The 24,799-nt window shown below is 43.9% G+C and overlaps 1 protein-coding gene and 1 non-coding gene across 3 annotated transcripts in view; one reads left to right on the forward strand and one right to left on the reverse strand.

The window, feature by feature from the left end:
- The window catches only part of Ptgfrn (prostaglandin F2 receptor inhibitor), a 93,148-nt gene that overhangs the window by 62,671 nt on the left and 5,678 nt on the right, over positions 1–24,799 (reverse strand). The gene's annotated exons all lie outside the window — the stretch shown is intronic.
- LOC123456102 lies at positions 5,753–5,859 on the forward strand. Its single transcript, XR_006634323.1, has one exon. It is a non-coding gene; the product is annotated as a U6 spliceosomal RNA (small nuclear RNA).

Consider the following 24,799-nt stretch of genomic DNA (forward strand, 5'->3'; position numbering starts at 1 on the left):
ATGACTCTACCAAGTACTAATTTTCTATTTTCTGAATCACTTCCTTATCTGAATCTAAAGGAGAAAGAGGAAGCACATGGGGAGTTTGGCTGGTTGCTGAGTGTTGACAGGGGTGCAGTGGCTTGTGGCAGGAGAAGGGTGTAATGGACAAGGCCACAGATTCACTGGCATTCCCTGCTGGGAGAACATGTGAGCCACAGACCCCTCTTGAGCCCTTGGGGACTGGTGCCTGTCAGTCTCTTCAGAAGGCTTCACCACAATAAACATCAGAAGTCTTGTGGTGGTTATGACCTGGGTTTAATATTGCCATTGGGACTGTAAGACCATATAGAACTCTCTCTTGGTGTTCTATGAACAGACATAGAAATAAGGTATACAAGGGACAGCGTGAGTTCTGAATCAAGGAGACCCAGGGTTAAATCTCTCTTGACTTGATTTCCTCAACCATAAAATGGTGTCAAGTGAGTTCATGAAATAAAATGTTCAGCTGAGACTATGTGATGTGATATGGGTTCACTGTGATGGCACTTTTTGTTTATTTTCAAATTTGTATTTCTATCATCTACTAAGTTCAACAACCCCATATGTCAGAAAACAACCTTAATTGGGAACAGGGTCACAGAAGAGGTTCTGGCAAGCTGTGATCCGATCACATGGCAGAGGTTGGGCCCCTGAGCCAATATGACTTAAGGAAATGATCTGGACACAGGTACACAGAGAGACTACAGTATGATAATGAAGGTAGAGACCAAGGTGATTTCTGAGAGCTAAGGAACACCAAAGACTGGCAGCCATCCAGTGGAGGCTGCAAAGATACTGGGGACTTGCTCCTCCCTCCCAGCCCTTAGAGGGAACCAACTTCACCAACACTTTTACCTTGTCCTTTGGTTACCTGAAGGGACACAGAGAATTTCTGTTGTTTCAGCCACCTGGTTTGTGGTACTCTGTTGCTGCTGTGGTCCTAGAAAACTACTATACCATTTCTGCTTATTTATCCTGTAGCTTCGTGTCTGTTGGACTTTGTGGTTGCCCATTAGTGGTTTCAAAATGAAATTATAGTGGCTACATGTGTTGTTTAAAATGAAATTTTAAATGAACAAAAGTGATTAGAGTGCAATGCATTTAGGAAGAGCTAAAAATTGTTTTATGTAGTATTTTGTTATATAAACAAAGGTAGGTGTGTGGGACTGTGATAAAAATCAACATCCAAGTTTGAATCAGTTTTTAAGTTAAAGAACTTTTTTTTTTTTTTAAAAAAAGCTATTTCATTTTTCTTACCTCTACCTCATTATCTTTTGAGAAGGGAAATAGGAAGTTGCCATATAAGAGAACCAGTAATGGAGGACAATGTGAGAGACAGTTCTAACCAGGGGCTGACTGCCTTCCCTTTCCAGGACAGGCAGGGACAAGTTCCAAATCAACTCCTGTTCTGAGAAAAGCTACAAAACCCTAAATCACATCACTTTCCTTAAAAATAAAATAAAGCAGGGCTGCAGTGGGGTGGAGAGATGGTCAGTGATACAACACTTGCCTAGTATGTATGAGGCCCAAGGCTCCATCCCCAGCACTGAAAATAAATCTAAATCAGCAAATTACTTAAAGTATTGCATGCCATAGCCCAGCTATTCAGGAAGCTGAAGATCACTTGAGCTCAGGAGTCAGAGGCTACTGGGCAATATAACAAAACCCTGTCTGAAAGGCAAAAGAAAAACACATCAGAACTAGAAAGTCAAAGAGCTGTTCTTCCACAGTGAATTGTCAAACCAACCCTAAGGCCTGCTGAATGGGGCTAGAATAGACCATTTTCTTTTTCTAAGGAAACTAACTGCCTTCAGATACTACCCAGCACCTCACATTCACTACTTCTTGAGAATGTGCAGCGGACCCATGGCAGCTGCCCAGGGGTCCTTACCAGCCTGTCAGAGGAATCTGACCCGGAATCCTCAGCCCCAGGACTGTGGGCTGGAGCGAACACCAGGGAAATCTCTTTGTCTTCTCACAAACACTTTTGCTCCTGGTGGAATCAAGATTCTCTAGAGAGGCTCTACTTTGCAGCTGCCTATGGACAGCTCTCCGGACAAGGAAGCCACTTACGGAAGAGGAGGCCCAGGCCAATACTCAGATTACACAGCAGGTGGAAAGTAGCGCTTCAGTCACCAGGCCACTTCCTATGCACCACCACCTTTCCTTGGACATGGCAGTTTCTTCCCGGTCCTCTCCCCTCCATTCATGTTTGCTAAGCTAATTTCTATCACTGGCAACTCAAAGAGCAGTGAGATTGTGAATCTTTCTACCTACCAGTGACCATAGCTCTAAAGGCATCATGATCACAGCTCAAGAAGTAAGTAGGAGATCACTCCTTTTTATGCATGCATTTGTTTGTGTGGTGTCCAAGCACATGTAGATGCATGTGTGTATGTGTGTGCACATGCGTCATGTGCTTGTGTGTATGTGCATGGGTACATGTGCATGTGGAAGCCAAAGATCAATGCTGGATGTCTTCCTCAATCACTGTATACCTTATTTCTTGCAAGCAAGTGCCTCCAACCATTGAGCCATGAACCCAGAGCTCACTGATTCAACTAGACTAGCCAGTCAGCAAGCCCCAGAGGTCCTCCTGCCTCTGCCTCTTTAGTGCTGGGATTAAGGTGTACATTACCACATCTGGGTTTGACATGGAGCTGGGGATCTGAACTCAGGGTCTCATGCTTTTATAGCAAGTGTTTTACCCACTAAGCTATCTCCTCAGCTATTCTAGATGAGCACTTCTTTACATTTAATTTTAGAGACGACCAGACAATTTGGATCTCCTATGAGATGGTATAGAAGGTGGCATCAGAGAAGACTTTCAGGAAGGCCACTCAGTCCTGTGCCTGAATTTCCTCATCTAATAAATGGGAACCTCAACTCCCATGGCTCTCCATGCACCTGCAACACGCACAACATTGCCAGGTATGTGATGAGGGTCGGAGGTGATCTGGCCAGCTCTAGAACAAACTTGACCATCATCGTTCACCTTGCTTCCTTGCCAAGGTTCACAAAGGAATTTCCAAATGGGAAAATCTTCTATTCCTATCCCTTGACAAAAAGTTGGCTCACAGTGTCTTTAGGCCTAAGCCTGCATCCCTTCTGAGGTTTCTATCTTTATTCCTAGTGACTGGAACTTTGGAAATAAATCCAGCTCATTATCTCAATTCTCCAAGCCTTCTTCCACATAGTTGCCAGAATCTTAAAAAAAAAAAAAAAATTCCCTGTGATCCAAGAATCAGAAGTCTCCAGTGACAGCTTACCACCTATAGGGCAGTCACTACACTGAGTGTGCATCGTCTCTCACCTATATGATTGCAACAGCCTCACTGGTCTCCTGGCTTTCCACTCACTGCAAAATCATATTTCAAAATGTAAAGCAGATTTTTTTCTGTATGTGAGTATGTGTGATTGCATGTTTGTGTATATGCATGTGTATGCAGGTGCCTATGGAGGCCAGAGGACAATTGTGTGTGTTGCTCAAGAATGTTATCCATGTCTTTTTAGACAGAGTCTCTCAATGACCTGGAACTCACCCATTAGGCTAGACTGGCTGGCCAACGAGTCCTAGGGATCTTCCTATCTCTGCCTCCCCAGCCCTGGGATTACAAGAGCACACCACCACGCCCAGCATTTCCACACAGGCTCTGGCAATCACACTCTGGTCCACATACCCAAAGGAAGCATGTTACCAATTCCCTAGACCCAAGCAGTCTATATCTTACTCAGCCCCAAACTCTCTAGATAATCTCTGCTTTACGCAAAATCCTCACAAAGACCATAAAGGCCATAAAACCCAGCACCTCTTTGCCTCTCAGCTCTAACATTCTATTCCCCTACCTTCATATTCACAACCAAGTTTTCCTCCTAAGGATTTATTGGACAAGCCAGACCTACCCCATCCTCAGGGCCATGTACATTTCCTCAGTTTTGAATAATCTTAGACATTCACTCTGCTGGCTCTTTCACCAGCCTTCCCTGAGCCCCTAACATAGCTTCCACACTCTTGTTCACCCCAAAACTTATAATCTGTTAGCATTAATATATTTTGTGTGTACCCAGATTTTTACTATTATTTATTTTCTGAGTCTTCCCAGTGGAATGTAAATTCTACATGAGCTACATTCTTTGTCCAGAACAGGCTCTGGTACATTCTAACTGCCCTGCAAGTATCTTCCAAATAAGTGATAAAAAGCATACAAGATTATTTATGATCTGGCCCATGGTTACCACTCTAACTTCCTATCTTACCCACCCCAGATACCAATGCTTGCCTCCAACAAACAAACCACCATCACTTTCTGGGAAACACACCAGGCTCTGTGGTACTCCATACCTCTGTTTTTGGAATGACTTCCCAGCAATGCTCTCACTAGAGGTGGCTTGAACACCATCACTACGCCACCACCCCTGGGATCTATCAGGAGTTCCTTCCTCCTTGTTCCAACACCACCTGCCTAAATACCTATACAACAGGTAGGTTACAGTGCCCTAGGGAAATTCAAGCAGTTAGGAAAGATCAAATTCTAATCTGAAAACACATAAACCTAAGAGATGGTTTGCAAGTAGAACTGGGGTGGTCCCATCAAACGTGCAAATCAAGACTTAAAATTTTGGTAACATAATTTCAACTTGCCACGAGCAATCTGGTATTTAGTACAGATTTCCCTTAATATTGTTACACCAGCAAATGATACTGAAAATAAATACAACTTGTAAAACAGAAAGCATATGGCTCAGAAAGAGTATCTGTATTGCCACACATTGCCAATTTTTGTCACAACCTTTGAGAACAGCTGATAACTGAGGGAATGATGAAAAGAAAAATTTCCTGATTTTCCAAGTTCTATTCCTATTTCACTTGAAGAGTCCTGAATAGTCTGGAACCAAACAATGTTACTAAAGCTCTACATAAAAATGTTTCTTTAAGTAACAATTTAGACAGTCATGGTTTTGTTTATTTTCAGCAGTCAACAACAGGGACCTTTAAAATCATTTTTATGCCGGCTAGAGAGATGGCTTAGCGGTTAAGCGCTTGCCTGTGAAGCCTAAAGACCCCGTTCAAGGCTCAATTCCCCAGGACCCACTTAGCCAGATGCACAAGGGGGTGCGTGTGTCTGGAGTTCATTTGCAGTGGCTGGAGGCCCTGGTGCGCCCATTCTCTCCCTCTCTGTCTGTCACTTTCAAATAAATAAGTAAACAAAAAAAATTATTAAAATCATTTTTATGCAAGTGTGTGTCATTCTTCAGTTGTCATCCAACTTTTTGTTGTTGTTTTTGAGGTAGGATCTCATTATAGCCTAGGCTGACCTGAAACTCTCTGTACTTGCTGGCTGTCCTAGAACTCACAGCAATCCTTCTACCTCTGCCTCCTGAGTACTGGAATTAAAGGTGTGCACTACTAAGTCCTGCTCACCCACTTTTTTTTTTAACACGTGTGACAGAGTGACCTCAAACTTACAATCCTTCTGCTTCAGTCTCTTCAGAGCTGGGATTAAAGACTGGTTGCCACCATGCCCAGTGAAAACCATTTCTTTATGAACCTTAAAAGTACTATTGAGAAGCTGGCAGTGGTGGCTTAGGCCTTTGATTCCAGCATTCAGGAGGATGAGGTGAGAGGACTGCTTTGAGTTCAAGGCAACTGTGAGCATCAGAATGAGTTCCAAATCAGCCTCAGCTAGAGTGGGGCCTACATTTAAAAAAGAACATAAAAAGTACTACTGAGGTGCTCACTTTGGCGGCACACCCACTAAAACCCAAACGATACAGACAAGATTAGAATGGCCCCTGCACAAGGATGACACGCAAATTCGTGAAGTATTCTGTATTTTTAGTTCTGAGAGCATGAAAAAAAGTGCCATTGAGAACACTACTGTGTTGAATTATAAGAATATACTTGATAAAATTCCATCAAAATTTAATACCAAACAACAATAATTAAAACTGTTGATGTTAAATTATGTATTTTTTACCCCAGAAAACAAAAACTACATAAGTATCTTTTACCTTTCAGGCCAGTTATAATAGCCCCAGAGTACCTTTAATACTTAGGGGGAAAAAGCCTTATATGCCAATTAGCACTATCCCAATTACTGAAAGGCCAGGCATCTGCTGTAATACTGTGACTAAATTAGACCCTCTCAGATAAGTCTCAGAGCCCACCACCCTCCACTCTCATTGTCTTCTCCTCACTTTTATTTTTGCCTACAGAAAAAAATCACCTAATATAATCATTGCTAATTTCATCTGTCATTATATCAACTTCCAAATCCTCTCCTTCACCCAATATAAAAAGCCCAATATAAAATTCATGTTCCTTTTTGTACCTTGGCTTCAAGTAAGATCAGCCTTAAATATAACATTCAACTAAGAAAACCATTTAGTTTAAATTTTAAATAATTATCTCTTCCCTTTTTACCTTCTTTTGCCTTCCCTGATGCCTTGTCCTTTGAGTCTTTTATCTTATTTTAAGATTCACGTTGCATATGTATGTGTATTTTCATTGTTAGCTGCCTCAAATGTTTTAGAGGAGAGGGTAAGTAGGTATCAGTTTCAAAAAATCAGCAAGTCAGATTTGCCCTGTAGATTTTTTTTTTGTTTTGTTTTCAGCTATGTAAAAGTACCTTGTATCACATAAAGTCCAGTCTGAGAAGAACCACGGTGGTCAGCTAAGACCAGAAATGCCCAAGGGAACACACTAATGAATAATGAAGTCAGGTGGACCATGGGGTCAAGGCTACCGAAAACACAGAGAGGTGAATCCAGAATGCCCACAACTTTTACTCTTGAGAAATTTACCAATTTCCAAGTGATGTGGGCCAGTAATATGTTAGAAACCAGACCTTTATAACACCTCAGGGAGCCAGGAAGACAACTCTGAAGTTCAAGAGCAGTAAGAAAGACAGAGTTAAAGAGCCAAGATCCTATCTTTGCAGGGTGAAACAGCAGAGAAGTGAGCCTAACATAATATACTACTTTTCCTCTTGAAGCAAATGATACTGTGAAAATACATCAGAGCATGGTAAGAAGCTTGGAGGCCATGCTGAAAATAAGTACTAACAGGTTTAACTGCATATGGTGGTACGTGCCTATAATCTCAGCACTTGGGAGACATAGGCAGGAGGAATACAGCAAGTTTGAGGCCAGCCTGGTTTCACAGTGAATTCCAGTAAGACCTTGCATCAAAACTAAAAAGAAGGGCTGGAGAGATGGCTAAGTGGTTAAGGTGCTTGCTTGCAAAGGCTGACAGCCTGAGTTTGATTCCTTAGTACCCACATAAAGCCTGATACACAAAATGGTGCATGCATCTGGAGTTCGTTTGCAGTAGCAAGAGGCCCTGGCATGCCCATTCTCTCTTCCTCTCTCTCTCACCCTCCCTCCCTCCCTCGCTCGCTCTCTCTCCTTGCAAATAAATAAAAGAAAGGGCTGAGGAGATGGCTCAGTGGGTAAGAATGCTTGCTGAGCAGGCATGAGGACCTGAGTTTGGTTCTAGCATCCACATGAAAAGATGATTATGGTAGCACATGACTGTAATGCCATTCCTAAGGGGAGGGAAATAGGAGGCCAGAAGGATGGATGGGGCCTACCGGTCACCCAGCCTAACTGTGTCAAACTGTCAAAGTAGAAGCACAACAGAGAAAGACATCCACGTCCTCATCTGCACGTACATCTGCGCACACATGTGCACATGCAGCAACATTTTTTTTCAACCCTGGAAAGACTTAAATCTTTGGAATTAAACAAAGCTGAAAAAGCAGCTAGCTGTTTGGACTGAAATCCTGTCACCCACTATCTGACTTTTTCCTTTGAGAAAGAGAATCTTCTTGGTCTACTGGCTTACCAGGAGAAAAGTGCAGCTTTTAGGAAGAAGATAAAATCATTCAGAGCCTCTACATTTCTTCAGGTTCAACCACTATTTGCCAGACATGCAAAATGATGAAACCAAGGGTGGGAGAAAGCTTGCCTGGCACACACAAGGACCCTGGGTTCAATTCCCAGCACAGAAATTAATAAAAACAATAAAGTAAAAATGGAATGATAGAAGCAAATGACTATAAAGAGAATGAACACATACACGGCAGCAGATCCACAAGCTTTCAGGTGCTGGTGCTACGAGGTATGGGCACTGAAAGAACCACCGCTCATTTGTACAAGAAACAGGAAAGACATTACTCACTACACTAGAATCTATTAAGATAATGAAATTTAAATAATAATAATGAAATAAAAAATACAACTGAAATTAAGAGTTTACTAAATGGGTCTGATAACAGATTAGATGTAGCATAAAACAAGCTAGCATAAGTAATACAAATTGAACTCCAGGGGATAAAAAAGGATAAAAATATACACAAAAGAGTCTATGAAATACATGAAGCATAATAAAAAAGGTTAAGCCTATGTGAAATATAGTTCCAGAAAGTGAGAGGGAAAAAGGAATTAGGTAGAATTAATTCTTGATGAGATAATGGCTGAGATTTTTTCTCAAGTCAAAAGATTCCATGCCATGGAAGCAAGCTGTGTTCTATGCAAGCAGGGTAAACACAAAGAACCCTCACCAGGGTGCATCCTAGTAAAACTGGGAGGCAGAGAAGGGAGCAATAACACAACTGACGCTGACATTCAACAGAAACGGTACTCATAAAACCATGAATGACAGCTTTAAGGGGATTTAAAAAAAGTGAGTTCCAGCCTAGGGCTCTATACACAGGGAAGGCTTTAAAAGGAAGGCAAATAAATGTTTTCAGCCAATTTGCAACAAAGAGAATTGCCATAAAAAAATACTAAATTTAAAAGGAAAAAAATGGCCCATTTTGAAATCATGAAAAAATGTAGCAAGGCAAAAAGAGCAACAGAAAGGGTAATTATGTGGGTAACTACTAAATAATGACCAAAGAATATTAATATCTTTTGAAATTCAAATATACACATAATTAAAACATACCTGCAAGGCTGAACAGCCAAGATTCAATTCTGAGTACCCATGTAAAGACAGATGCACAAAGTGGCGCATGTATCTGGAGTTCAATGACAGTGTCTGGAGACCTTGGCATGCCCATTCATACTCACAGTCATAGTCCTTCTCCCCCCCCCCCCCGCCTTGCAAATAAATAAATAAAACATGTTTTAAAAGAACATATGACATCATCAGCATAAAAAAGTGACAGGAGGAGTAAAATAAATTGACATTTAAATGACAAAGGTCTTCCCTTGTCTGGAAGTGGTGAAAAGCTCACTAACAGACATGAGCACTAATCAGTGATGTGCTCTCAATTCTAAGTAACCACAAAAGTGAGAGAGTGGGTAACAAACGTAAGTCAGAATAGCAACGATCTACATTTTTAGGTAAAAATTCTATGCACCTCCCTCCCATATTTATTTTGTAATATACTCCTCTTTCAACAAGGAGCCTGGGCCAGAATGAGAATAATAATAACGTACTTTGTCTCTTGTATGCCATGCTCTGAGCGGGCACCATGCAGAAGTCATTCAAACCCACAGAACATAGACACAGGTAGATATTACCCCCTGGCCAGATAGGAAGAAGTTGAATGAGCTGATGAGGGTCACAGCTGCTATTAGTGAGGGACTTGAACCCAGGCCTAGCAACAATGAGCAAGAAGGGTCTGCTTCTGCTGACTCATCTTTCTCTGAGTGAGAAGGAGAGCCAACTGGCACACCCTCTGCAACAGTTCACGTCTGCAATGGCACGGTAAAGCAGGCAGGAGCATATACCAAGGGATGCATCACCAAGAGAAGAGATACTATGTTCTTAATGTGGAGTAGACAGCTAAGAGGAGTAAGAAATGGGATTGTTTAAAAAATGCCACTTTATATTTTTGTACATACTACCTTTAATATTTGAAGTGATATCAACTCACACACATTCCATGTCACAAGAATAGAGACTTTTTTCCAAAGTCCTCTCAGCAGGGTATGTGGACTTCTCAGCAGTACAACAGAGAGCTAATTGTTTCCATATTAGCATTTCCCTACCTTTGGAATACTCCAGAAATAATTAAATGTCTTTAGCTTTCTTCTACCATGTGGAATAGACACAGACAGGCAAAAAGTCAGGTGTTTCAAGGTAAACAACAACACATGCAATGCTCTTGTCAGTAGGTGCTATTGGCAACTGGGCAGAATCATGTGGGGAGACACGACAATCAAGAGTAAGCTCAGCTGGGCGTGGTGGCGCACGCCTTTAATCCCAGCACTCGGGAGGCAGGTAGGAGGATTGCCATGAATTCAAGGCCACCCTGAGACTACAGAGTTAATTCCAGGTCAGCCTGGACCAGAGTGAGACCCTACCTCGAAAAACCAAAAAAAAAAAAAAAAGAGTAAGCTCTATTTATCCATGCCATTCTACCTCCTCCTGGTAGTTATGGGAAATAATTTATTTCTCAGGTCCTCATCAACATTATTCTAACTCCAGGACTACAGAGCGCGGCCTAGCCACAAAGTATTCTTGCAGCTGCTGGTACTGTTGTTCAGCTTGGATCATCTTCCAGAGCTGCCTGCAAGCAAACAACCTGACTTTCCAACCTCAGCCAAGGACACTAGGAGCTACAGTGCTTCAGCTTATCATCAGATGTGGAAATCATTCTTCCACACCCTTACAGAAGAGGTGGGACCCATGGATTTCTGCAAGGACTCCCTGGTCCTCACGTGAGCTGTACGTGAACACAGAAGCTCAAACATACAAACCCTTAGAATAAAGGCCTTCACTAGAGCTCCTGACTCTACAAATGAAAGATCTTTGTCTCTCTAAGACTGCCATCAAGAAGTCTGTCAGGAAGAGACCTTTCATAGAAACTTTTGTAGAAACAGTCCCTAAGTGATGAGACTGCAGCAATGTACACATTAAACAAGTCACAGCCGGCAGAGAATGTGTAATGAAGTCACATATGGCAGTACTCACATCTCAAAGCAAATAAGGTACTACCAGAGGTGTCCTTTTAATCATCTAAAGAAAAAGTTCAGCTAAGACCTTGCTGTTGTGGTTTGAATGTGAAATATTCCCCATAGACTCGTGTGTTTATTTTGTTCTCAGCTGGTGGCACTGTTTTGGAAGGTTGTAGAAAATTTAGAATGTGGAGCATCGGGCTGGAAAGATGGCTCAGCTGTTAAGGCACTTGCCTGCAGAAAGTGAAGCCTCAATGGACCAGTCACTTGGGGTGGGATTTGAGGTTCTGTAGCCCATCCTCACTTCCTATCCAATATCTATTTCCTGTTCTACCAAGATGTGAGGAGGCAGAGTCCCAGCTACACACTCCTGCCACCGTGGAACTGTGAACTGTGCCACCATGCCTTCTCTTCCATGATGGGCTACAGCCACTCAAACTGTAAGGTAAAATGTGCCCTTCCTGGACTGGAGAGATGGCTCTAAAGGCACTTGCTGGCAAAGCCTGCTAGTGCAGGTTTGATTCCTCAGTATTCACCTAAAGCCAGATGCACAGTGGCACATGCAGTTTTGTCTGCAGTGGCAAGAGGCCCTGCGTGCCCATCTGTATTCTCTCTCTTTTTCTTTCATCCTTCTTTCCTCCCTCTTTCCTCCCTCTCTCTCTTGTTGCAAATAAATAATAAATATTTGTTTTAGAAAATACACTCTTCCTGCCCTAAGTTGTTTCTGGTCATAATAACAAGAAAAGTGACTGATATATTAAGATATGCTGGCCAAATATATTACTCATTCAATAAACTACACAGCAGGAAGACCCCATGCTCAGTCACCAGCAAATGTGGCGAACCAAGAGACGCAGGGGAATACAGACCCTGCAGCATAAGAAGAAAAGTTCCAACAATTGTTGAAGTTCAACCAAAAACAAGACCACTTCAATCCAGAGGGCTCCATGCAGGGCCACTATTTGAATTGGAGCTTTGAGCTGGGAAGAAGGGAGACTGAATAAGGACATAGAGAAGCGTGACCACCAGGAATAAAGGAGTAGCCTGAGCTAAGACTTGAGTAGGGACACAATGCAGAGTGCATACCCAGAAGACACACAGTCTACAGATTATCTGGGCCCTCTCCTCTTCCAGATGACAGGGTAAGCAGCAGATAGCACAAGCAACAGCTCTCAGATGCTCCGAGGACAGGGCCAGCCGGATGACTGTGGGACAAGAGGGAGGTCAAAGGAAAGTTAACAGCTGGTGAACACCATGTTCCAAAGGAAATACAGTTGAGAAAAACAGTCCATGAGATTCAGACAGGCTGAAATGGCCACCAGACATATAGAAGGGGCAGCGCAACTCTCAGGCCACAGGGATGAAGGGTGGTCCAGACACTGACATCTTGTATTCCTTTTACATGTACGCGATGGTTTCCAGCTCTGCTGTTGTCTGTTGACCTTCTGATTAAGTTCTCTGTGTTAAACAAGAGAGGAGGAAGTGACAGGCAAGACTCTTTACACCCCATCCAAACTGGAACTAATGGGCTCTTTACAAGCAATGCTCTGCAGCCTAGATAGCCATCACCTCCTACCTAACAAACAAGGATACAAAGACTGCTGGAGAAGGACGGCCACCTGCACCTGAGGAACAAACTTCCGGGTCACATCTTAAACCCCTAACCAGTGAAGCGCTGCATCACATAACTGTGACATAGCTTCCAGTCCTGTGGCCTCCGAGAGATCTGAGAAGCCAAAGCTTTAATTCTACACTATGAAGTTGTAGAGTTTTCTACAGTGTCAACTGGGCTAGGCCAAAACTGCACTTCCTAGAATCATCTCTCTTTGTAATTTGAGTCTACAGTTGCGAGGGGAAGGAGAGCAGGAGGGATCGTACTCTGGTAGTCTTCCTGTTACAGGCAGGGAGGAAGCTCCTACTTCATATGGACCTCTGTGACACCAAGAACACTAGGTACTTGGATGCAAGCTCAGAAGTGAGTGATGAGAGTCCCTCTGGAGACTCCAGTATGCCTGTTGTGGTTTGATTCCTGTGTGCCCCCATAAACTTAGGTGTTCTGAATGCTAGGTTTCCCAGCTGATGGCATTGGGAATTAACGCCTCTTGGAGGCAGTGTATTGTTGGGGGTGGGCTTACGGGTGTCATAGCCAGTTTCTCCATGCCAGTGTTTGGCACACTCTCCTGTTCCTGTTGTCCACCTTATGTGGGTCAGGGTGTGATGTCCACAGTATGCTCATGTTGTTTGTTTTCTCTGCCATCATGGAGCTTCCCCTCGAGTCTGTAAGCCAAAATAAACCTTTTTTTTTTTTTCAAAAGCTGCTCCTGGTCAGGTGATTTCTGCCAACAAAATGCAAACCTGACTGCAACACCTACCATCCAAATTCTTCTATAAACTTCAACTACCCATCCATGGTTCAGGAGGGTCAATGACCATTCCTAGACCCTTCAAGAACCCTCTTAGGCCTTCACTTTTCCAGCTCCTCCCATAATCATGTCAAAAGCTTAACTCCTCTAATACATTCCTAGCCCATAGTATTTATAGTGGCTCTGACTTCCTGTTGAAGCCCTGCCTAACAGAGCAAACCAAGTACTGACCAGACAGCTATGCCCTTATGGACTCAGTGACAGACAAAAACTGCTTCATATTTACAACATTGCTTTACAGTTTGCAAATCCTGCTCACATGATTTAATACTTAACCTTGAGAGAATTAAATAAGGAAACTGAGGTTCCAAGAAGTTTTGTGGCCAAATGATAATAAAAAGATTGCAAAAACCACTTTGAGACACTATACTGATGAGTAACCAAAATAACCCAATAAATATGAACTGATTTAAACAATATTCTGTCCAAGGACCACAGACAGAAAAAAGCTAAAGCACGATCTATCCACAAGGATTATTTTAGTGTGTTCTATAAAATTAACAGCTGCTAGAGGCCCAAACACTACCCAGCATCCCTCACTACACAGCCATCCTCAATCCACTCCATATACAAACCAGCCAGCATTGCCTGCCAAGTTCTACATGAACACCTGCTCCTCCTCTGAGTCTCTTGGTTAAAGAGAACAGGATTCACACTGGGCTAAAACTTACATATAGGGATATGAAAGACACCTGCTTTCACTGAAAGACAGCAGCTTTCAATGCTGGTGAAATGCTCCCCTCTCCTTACTTTAGCAGCTTTTGTCTTACTGTTTCCTAAAGCCATCTTCTGTTCTTCCTTCATCTTGCCCATACTGTCTCTCCCACAAGACGCAGAGCCTGTCCTTGACCTTTACAGACCTTCTCAGTAGCTGTAGGTTGTGTGGGTTCTATGCCCAGCTCCTCTGATGAAACTCAGTCAAGAGTAGAATGCAAATGTTTTGCAAGGAATCAAAGAAAGATATTATGGGTTACATATCTTTTAAGGAAAAGACGACAATCAACCTGCTAGGAATAGAAATGTCTTCAAACTCAGAAATTCTTTAGTGCATACCTACTGTGTGCAGAACCACATCATCACATGAAATGATAAGCCAAGTGTCAGAGTCAATGGACATGAGAGGGTGAACTTCACAGCAGAGCTATGGGAGAAGACACTGACAAAAAAAAGCAGCAAGTAAATAAAGAATATGAGAGTATTTTAGGAACAACACAACCATAAAACAACAACAAAAACCAGGTGATTTCACCTACAATATCAAGTTCAACCCCTTCAAGTGGCATGTGAGTCTCTTCACAGTCACATGACACATTCTCCAATCTAAGCCACTGTAAAAACCAGTTCATCCTTCACTCTAGGTGCAAAAGTTTTCTTCATTCATTAAATGCCAACTTGCTGGGGCTAGGGAGATACTCAATGAATAAAGTGCTTGCTGCACAAGTGTGAGGATCCAAACTCGGATCCCCAACACCCACAAAAAGGCAGGGTGGGGGCTGGAGAGATGGCTTAGCAGTTAAGCGCTTGCTTGTGAAGCCTAAGGACCCCGGTTCGAGGCTTGGTTCCCCAGGTCCCACGTTAGCCAGATGCACAAGGGGGCACATGCGTCTGGAGTTCGTTTGCAGAGGCTGGAAGCCCTGGTGCACCCATCCTCTCTCTCTCCCTCCATCTGTCTTTCTCTCTGTATCTGTCGCTCTCAAATAAATAAATAAAAAATTTAAAAAAAAATTCCTTTCAAAAAAAAGGCAGGGTGGGCATGGCAGCTTGCGTGTGATTTCAGTGCTTGGGAGGTAAAGACAAGGAGCCTCGGAAGCAAGCTGGCTAGCTGGGCTAGCCAGGACAGTGAACTCTGGGTTCAAGTGAGAGATGATGCCTCAGTAAATAAGGAGAACAATGTGGGAAGACACCCACCCTCCCCTCCACATACACATGCACACCATACCCATGAATGAATGCATACGCGTGCACGTGCACACAACACACACACACACACACATGTGGCCACATACAAACTATGTACACACACAAAAACAAATTTTTTAAGCCAACATGCAGAGCCAAGCATGGTGGCCCACAACTGTAATGCCAGTACTTAGAAGGTAGAGGCAGAAGTGTAATGAGTTTAAGGCCAGTCTAGAATTATATGATGTGTTCAAGGCCAACTTGGAATATGTGGGAAGACCGTGTCTCAAAAACCAATGAAACTCCAAACAAAACATAAAAGCCAACAAGTTCTTATAAATCAGCATATTTCTCTCCCTGCTATCTTCCCATTCTTCCCTGTGCTAGGAACAAGTTACCCACCCTCCTCTGCCAGACAAAACCTAGACTTCATGAGCTCTAGACCTAACTGTCTAGACTTACTGAGCTCACTTGAATCCATGTTGCTGCAGCCACTGTGGTCCTTCTCCAGCCTTAGCCCCGCCCAGAGTTAAGAATTGCCTGGCGAGAGCCTGTCCACCTGTGATCACCCCAGGCTCGTGTGCTTGCCTGCCACCCTTGCTGGACCATGACCCCCTGGAGGATCAGATGGCTCCTTACACACCACCCCACCCAGCTGTAAGTCTGCTAATGAAATGACTCTGGTCACCTTCAGCTTTAGAACTTCTGACCAGGATGACCTATGGCTTATCACACAGGTGGGTTAACAGGAGTAGCTGAATTTCGTTATTCAATAGAGTGCCTGGCCAAGCTCATCACAGAAAAGGAGAGCATGTTTGGAGGAATTATGACACACAGCACAGTCAAGAGATCAGCTCTGAGCACCTCAGGAATTGGGCCACTGCCAGTTTCAATATTTCAAACCCCACATTTCATCACACCAGTGTTGGGTAGCCACATACCTGGGCTTCAGATCCTTAATACAAGTTCCTGATGAAGACATGGCCCCAAAGCTTTTGGGAATGTACACAACAGGTTGAGGGAAGACACCAGCAGGTGCAAAGGGCTGTCGGCTTTTACTGTGGAAGCATTTCTACCTGAAGTAGCCCAGAATGTTCCTCCTTTTTATAAACTTTCAACTTTTCTTTGTCTCTAACTTCTTAACTGCCACCTCTCATCCTATGGATATCACGCCTCTACATCTAACCTGTCAGCTCGGGAGGCGAGGGATCTTGTCTGAGTCTTCCTGTGCCTTAACCTCTAGAATAATAACTGGCAGGGCACAGATAATAAATAATGGTTCTGCACAGGGCAGAGAGTGAGACACAGCACAGACTGCAGGCAGCAGCCCCGCCCTGCCCTGAGACGTGGCGCGAAGCTGGCTGCTTGCTACAACAGTGATGACAAGCAAACGATTTGTGCTCTGGACCAAACCAGCCACAAGGTGTTTCAAGCAAGCACTGGGGTGAGAGGAGTCTGTTCTCTACACTGTGAATGTCAAGAGAAGGCCCAGGAATGGAGCAGATGCCACTGAAAGCTATATCAACCCCACAAAGAGAGGAAGGGGTGAGACAGTGCAGGGACAATGCTGAGGATACACAGGCAGGGTGTCTTACACACAAGTTGTCAAAGCAGAACGAAGAGCCACAGAGGAAGGATGGAGACTTTCTCATCACGCGCGGTGCTGCATGCCTCATCCCTTCTTTTTCATGCATGGATTCCATTCTTCCTATTGTAATGTACAAGGTTTTGTCTGAGAAAGGAAGTCATGAACAATTCTTTCTGAAATACTATGACAGTAACAAAAACATATGCTAAGCACACACAGAAAAGATAGCAAGAACTCAGGCCGAATGTCAGGAGCCTGTGATCTTAGCTACTCAGGAAGCGGAGTAAGAATTGTAAGCTCAAGGCCCACCAAGGCTACACAGTAAGTTGTTAGAGGTCAGCCTGGGCAACTTGGTACAGAGAGGAGAGCTAGGGAGATAGCTCAGTAGATAAAGTGTTGACATAAAAGAATGAGGACCTGATGCCCAGCTTGGTGGCTCACTCCTTGAATCCCCGCACTTGGGAGGCTGAGATAGGAGGATCTCCATGAGTTTCAGGCCAGCTTGGGCTAGACTAAACTGTTGCCTCAAAGAAAAGATAAAAGCAAATGAGGATCTGTGCTTGGATCGTCAGTACGCACATGCAATGCTGGGCACGGGCCTGATGCCTGTCATCCCGATCTGGAGCGGACTGAAGATGACGGGGCTGGACGACTAGCTAATCTAGCCAAAGCAGTGAGTTCTAGGTTCAGGGAGATCCTGCCTCCTAGGAGAGAGAGATCCTGCCTCAAAGAATAAAGTGGAGAGCAACTAAGGAATGAGTGAGCTCTAGTTTCAAAGAATAAAGTGGACAGGGACTGAGGAAGGTGCCTGACACTGACCTCTGACTTCCACATGCATATGAACACACATGCACACATATACATGCACACCACACATACATAAACAACAAAAGGATGACTGGGTGTATAGCTCAGTGGCAGAGAGAACAATATTCGATCTCATAAGTAATTTCTGCCTCCATCAAATATATGTACTTTATAAACATACACACATACATACATCCAACACGTGTTTTCTAGACATGTAAATTAACCTAATCATTCAAATATTCAAGTTCCCATACATTGATATGAGCTCTGCTCTCATGTGCTTATAGCTGCCTGGGATAAGACAGATATATCCTAATAAACATATCACCCCAAACTAATGGCTGGACTCTTAAGAAACAAGGCTCAGTGAGAGCCCATGACAAAGACCTGGCCCACAGGGATCCATGCTCCAGGCAGCAGCACTCCTGGGACCAAATGTGTCCTCATTTGTTTAGGGAAGCAAGGCTTCCTTCACTCAAAGTCTAAATTATCAAATAACCAGGAACAATTCCAATACAACACTCAGAGCAAACGTGACTAATAAGCCTTCTAAGGACATGGAGGAAAGGAAGTTTGAAGAAACTTGCAGTGACTAAAGCCTGATTTTGTGCTGTTTTCATTCTTGGGTATTTGGAGGCCCAAATGTCTTAAATGCAAACACCAGACAGAACACAGAGCTTGCCTTACTGCTGCCATTGTTTTAGGACTAAACTCATATCCTGCTGCTAACTTCCTTTATGCCTGAGGTTGAAAAGAATCAGTGCTGGCACATGGGATATCTGAGGATCCATTGGGCCAGCATGTTACCCTCCCCACCTCTGTGACACTCTAGATATGCCCTAACAGAGGAACTTTCCTCACTTGTCTATGCACCGGGCACCACACTGAGCTTTCTGGGACTCATACTGATGTTTCAGATGAACTTGTTTGTGGGATAAATGGTTATTAAAGTGGGACTCCAATGAATAAAACAAATGACTGAATAAAACTTGTTTCTATAGTAAACCAACTAAAATTCCCCATCCTTCCTCTAAAACTTATCTGTATCTCTTATCAGGTAATAGTCCTTTGATAAACTACCTAAGGGGAACATCAGTAATTGTTTGGTGAGCTGTTTCCCTTCTAAGAAACAACCAAAAATGGGATTATGGGCTGACTTATCACCTTCATTTGGCAGGCCTGCCTCCTGGAAGCCCTGAGAGACTTTACACGCTATATGTATGCAGCTCAAGCCGCTCAGTGTGTACTGAAGAAGCTGCCAACACTTTCCAGGGGACTTTACTCATTCTTCTTGTCCACCACCTGCCTTCCCCAGAATTTCATATCCATATACCCTAAGGTCTCTCTTACTTCCCAGTTTAAATCAGCTAATCCCTACATGGGATGCCAAGCTGAACATATCCATCCACTTCTACCTAAGAGAAAGTGCACCAGTCATTTTCCTACCTGAATGCCTTTCCACTCTCTAGCCCATCAGCTCTGCATATCTTTCCATAACAGCCCCTGGCCTCCCTTTCATCCCTTCCGCTCTGACACCTCCATATGCACAGCCATCTAATAATACCTCATCCACTCAGACCCTCCAAAGTGCAGACAATCCTTCTGCGATGTAGTTAGTATTGGTTCCATTTCTACTTTGGACAGTATTTCTTAATTCCTTTATAATCTCCCACAGTGTCAGACACATGGTAAATATCCCCTAAATGCCGCTGAAGTACTAGATGGTGAAGAATAGTAATGTCTTGTGTTTCAGAATAGAGTAACAGGTACAAATTATCTGTTCTCTCAAGTCTCAACCATGCTTATAGTGACTACCATGACAAGGTACCATCATGCACCAGGCTCTGGTCCAGGCATTATGGTCTAACTTGGGATTTATTCTATGAATTTCTCCATCAAAGATGACAGACTGTAATGTCTCCTAATAAATAAGAAAACATTTGGATATGTCAGCTTTTAGAAAATGGAAAAATGAATAACTGTGCCAAGTGTCCCCACCCCCCAACTCCTTCTTGCAATCAATATAAGCTAGGTGGCAGCAGCCTGGATGGACACCAGCTAAGCTCTTGGTCATCCTATAGAGATCATGTATTTATCAAGTACAACCCACTCTACCACCTCTTGAATAGCACAGGATAGTGAGCTACTAACACACAGCCCAGAATTCACTCCTAGAAGGGTCTTGGTCAATACTGGCATGCAAGACAAGTGAGATAACATGGCTGCACTTAGCAGCAATGGTACCGCAAAGAGGTCAAGGGAGCTGGGCAACAGACAAGCAAGACTTAGGTCAGAAACAGAAGCTCCTACACACACCACATAAGTGTGCTAGAATGAATCTAGTCCGGCTGATATTGGTACCATCTTGAGCTGTCCCTTTTCAAACCAAAGGAAAAGGAAGAACTTCCCTAAACATTAGGACATATTTAGCCAATTAAGGCTCCTGATGGGAGATGGCAGAATTTTAACTCTCCTACGCTTAGGAAGGGTATAAAATCCCAAGCAGTGTCAGTATTTGGAAACATCTAAAGATGCATGTGTCTCTTCTTTCTGTGGTATGGAGTATATTGGGAAAACCAGCTCTGGCTGGGTACAATGGTACATGCCCATAATCCCAGCACTTGGGAGGCTGAAACAGGAGGATCATGAATTTGATGCCAGTGGCAGGGGTTGGGGGGGGGAGAACATCCCCGTGGAGCAGACCTGTCAACCAGCAATTTCAGACTTGAAGGCTAAAGGTGGAAGAAAACGTAAGTCACATTTCTGCAGAGTGGAGCTTGATTATGAAATTCCAACTTACTCATTCATGGCTCATGACTGATACAGCAATCAAGACTTGTATGCACGCACACACACAGAGCACAGGCAGACAGGAAGAGAGAAAGTGGGGGAGGAGGGAGGGAAAGAGGAAGAGGGAGAGAGGAAGAGAAGGGAAAGGAGAAAGAGAAAAATACTAATTAGCAGCCAGCCATCTAGAAATGTTTTATGGATTTTATCATTTTTGTGTCTTTCCCCGGTGGTGGGGATACCTTGTACCCTAGAGAGCTGCACAGAAAACAGCCCATTTCACAGCACCATAAAGAGGCTGGGATAAGGAAGCAGCTGCTGATACAAGAAGAGAACAGCAAACCATACCCAAAGCCTGTGGAGGCACCAGCCAGCAACCAGCCCCGTGGTGGAAGATGCCAGGTAGGTGTGAGACCACAGGCTCAGGCCACAGACTTGAGCTGCACTCAGGACATGGGCAAGGAGGCATGGAAGCCAGGGCCAATGAATATGGCCAACAGCACGGGTCTGCATCTGAAAGGATTCTGGAGATGGAAGGGGAAACCTTCCAGACCAGCTAAGCTAATTCTTCTATAGGGGCAAAGAGCTATTCAGCAATTTGTTCAAGGTCACGAACCTGGTGGCTGGAAAGACTAGGGACAGAATGTAAGCCACTGGTCTTAAAAGGCAGGGAAATAGCTGTTTCCATTTTATCTAATTCTAATTATTATTATTATTATGCTGATTCTTTAATTCTATCAATTCTTTTCCATGTGTACAGAAATATTTTGACCTGAATGATGGGGACTAACAGAGAGACACAGCACCACTTGTGAGTGTGTGCCCAGATTGGAGCCTCAGTGTGGGCATGAGTCCCAGCAACTGTCACAGGGTGACCTTGAGCAAGTTGTTTCATTGTGCCTCAGTTTTCTCACCCATAAAGTGGGATAATAACAGTACTTACCTGGTGGAGTTAGGAAGCCTACTAAGTGAGTCAACACATGGAAATTTCAATGCCTTGCACAAAATAAATGTTACATAAAAAGTAGGAAGGAGGGGCTGGAGGGATAGCTCAGTGGTTAAGGCATTTGCCTTAACCTGGTTCAACACCCCAGGACCCACGTTAGCCAGACGCACAAGGGGATGCACGCATCTGGAGTTCGTTTGCAGTGGCTGGAGGCCCTGGCATGCCCATTCTCTCTCTTCCTTTTTCAAATAAATAAATAAAAATAAAAAAATGTATGTTTTAAAAAGTAGGGAGGACTTTCTTAGGGAAGAAATAACCCTCATATTTGTTGCTCCAGCACACCTGCTCCCCAGCCCCCATTCATCACAGCCACCAGTTGTCATCTTTCCACCTTTTCCCTACAGCACCTGGCACTAAAGTTTTCTCGTAAGTCACCTAGGCCCAGTAAAGCCTTACACTAGAGTTAAGCCAGCAACTCTGAGTAACTATTTGACTACTGGTCACCCCACCTATCACCCCTTAGACTTCCATATTCAAGATAGTTGATTCTGGCCTGAAAATATTCTGCAGATTTATGAAGCCTTCAAGTGTCACTTGCCTGCCTGCCTGTCCTACGTAGTGGCCTTGGCTAACCTTCTCTGTGTTCTCATCAACTCCCTCAAATCCTTCATCCCTCATCCTTCTCCCCTCATTCCATGGAAAGACATGATGTCATCCCTCCTACGTGCCAAACTTGGTGGATTAAACACAAAACGAGGCCAAGTAGCTTCCACTGCAGACCCAATTACCCCCATCCTTCATTGCTAACTAAACACCTGCCACGTTCACAGAGACCAGCACCAGCCCACTCCCTCTAGCTTTGCCACTGACCATGACCTATGCCCACTGCTGAGAAAGCCAGCCACCCTTGCAGAATAGGTCTTCTCAATCTTCAGAATGCTTCTGAGCCTCCTAGGGATCCCGTTCAAATGCCGACTCTGATTTCACAGGCTATACTGGACTAGCAGAGCTCCAATGGGTGGTGATGTTGCTGGACCCAGCCCATTCTAGGAATTCATATATGTTAAATTTGATGTTTGCATCTTTCTAGATATATTATTTTTCATATGCATGACAACCTTGCAAGTCTGCCCATTTCCCAAAGGTGGCAAGTGAGGTTTGATAAGTGGACAAAATTTGATGAAGGTTCACACTTGCTGGGAGGTAAGGTTTAAATGGAGCGCTGGTCCCAAAGCCTAAATCCTATGTTTTTCACTAAACTAGGTGATTTTTAAATTAGGAGTAAGTGTGGGCTGGGAAGGATTTAGGACAGAAATTATTTTTTAGAACACAACACGTTATGGTTTATCTGTAACTAGTTATTTAAATCTTCCTAGCTGATGTGGACAGAAAGGAGATGGGTTTTACAATGGCACAGATGGGTAGAGGTGTGGCTCCATAGTAAAGTGCTTATTTAGCATGCAAAAAGTCATGGGTGTGATTCCTAGGACCACAAACAAATTAATTTTTTTAAGTAAATAAACTTTAAAAACCTACACAACAGCAGAAGAACAAAAACAATTATCAGGTAGTAAGTTGATTTTACCAATCCAGATGTTAAGACTACACCCAGAAAGGGGCATGAGGGCACTTTAAAAACGTGCAAAGAGGAAAAATGATATATAGGAGAGCTCAACCTATCATGTCTGCAACTGTGGGGAACTCAAGGGAATCTGTTTGAACCCTAGTCCCACTGTTCTCACTCCCAACAGTCATGCTTATTCCTCTCTCTCACCATCCTCTCCCTCAACTAGAGACTTGTCTCCTGGGTCCTGTTTAAGTTGGTCTGCTTCTAGGTACTGCCATCACAGTGGTGTATGACAGTCTCCTACACCAATTCACTAGCTCCTAATGTGGGAGATTTCAAATCCTCCTTTACTGCCAAACTTCAATGCCCAAGGCCAAGAATAGCCTCCAGGGGGCTGGAATCTCCTAGACACCTCTTTTCTCTCATCCTGCTGGGTTTTCAGCAGTGTTTACCACTCCATCCCACTCTTGCAAGACCTCTCCCATTCATCTGTTCTTGGTTCTAATAGGATGCTCTCCTGGCTCATTTCCCATCCCACTGATAAATTCTTCTCGAACTTTCCCTTTCCGTTCATTCCTCCTGAACTGTAGGCATTCCCAAGAATCTGCTCTCAACCTTCAACTCCATAACCCACTTTTTGGTGATGGTACCAACCCCACATCCAATTTGTCTTGTGTTACCAGCAGGTTCACTGAGAATCCCCCACATTCACTAAGATGCCTGCCCTGGAGTAGCTGGCCCTTGTTCTGCAGCCTGCTGAGGGCACAAATGAGCTGTGCCTCAGAGCTGCTCCCCTTCCCCCTTCCCTTTTTTCTTTATCCTTTCCTTCCCCATGAATCCCCTGCTGGGAATGCCAGATTCTCCTGGCTCTACTCCCCACTGCCACAGGTGCATCAGGATTACAGGCGCATGCACTACTTGCATCTGGCTTTGTGTAGGTTCTGGAAAACCAAACGACTGTCATCAGGCTTATGTACCAAGTGTCTTTAACCACTGAGCCATCTCCTCAGCCTTTTCTTTTTGTGAAACAGGGTCTCCCAGGATAGCCTTTATAGGCATGAACCACCAAACCTGGATCAGGTTGTGGCTTCACAGAGCGTACCCTGAGGCAATGGGTGGGGGGCGGCAGGGCGGGGGGGGGGGGGGGGGCGGGGGCGGGGCTGATGTTCCTCAGGTGAAGGAGACAACTACTGAACTGTTGGTCTTCATCACTTACAGCACACTCAGAAATTGATACCGATGATGTTCTGCATGGCTCTCAGGCTTAGATGTGGCCTCTGGCCTTGAGCTGGGGGGTCCCCATCACCAGTACTGACACACCTGCAACCCACTGGAAATCCATGAGACACGTACCATGGTCCACAAGCTGGGAAGTGTTAGCTTACTCCAGGTGTAAACAAAACAATGAAAAGCCATTTCCAAACATTCTTAGCTCAGTGTCACTTTTAAAGTCTAAGACATAACCCATCTGTCTGCAAAGTACCTCTTCTTCATTGAGATTCAAAGGTAATACATATTCTAAAATGTATCCTGAACCCCTGGGAACAATCTTGCTCTTCACCGATCTCAAATTCATCCCAGAGCAAACCACAATCCCTCACTCCCAGAAACATCCCAAGTGATGCAGATGCTTTCCCATAACAGCTGCTTTCTTAGGTGGGAAACAGTACAGTTAAAGCTTCAGCATGCCACATGTAGACTTGAAACATACCACTTAGTGACTCCATAATCCAGCACAAGTACTCGAGGCGCATCAGGAGAAATCAGCATTCAAAGAACACAAATGCACACACAGTGCCACTGTCTCTGTCTCCTGGAAAACACTGCCGGTAGGCGACAGCATTAGC

Source organism: Jaculus jaculus, chromosome 19 (assembly GCF_020740685.1).
Source record: "Jaculus jaculus isolate mJacJac1 chromosome 19, mJacJac1.mat.Y.cur, whole genome shotgun sequence".
Taxonomy (NCBI): domain Eukaryota; kingdom Metazoa; phylum Chordata; class Mammalia; order Rodentia; family Dipodidae; genus Jaculus; species Jaculus jaculus.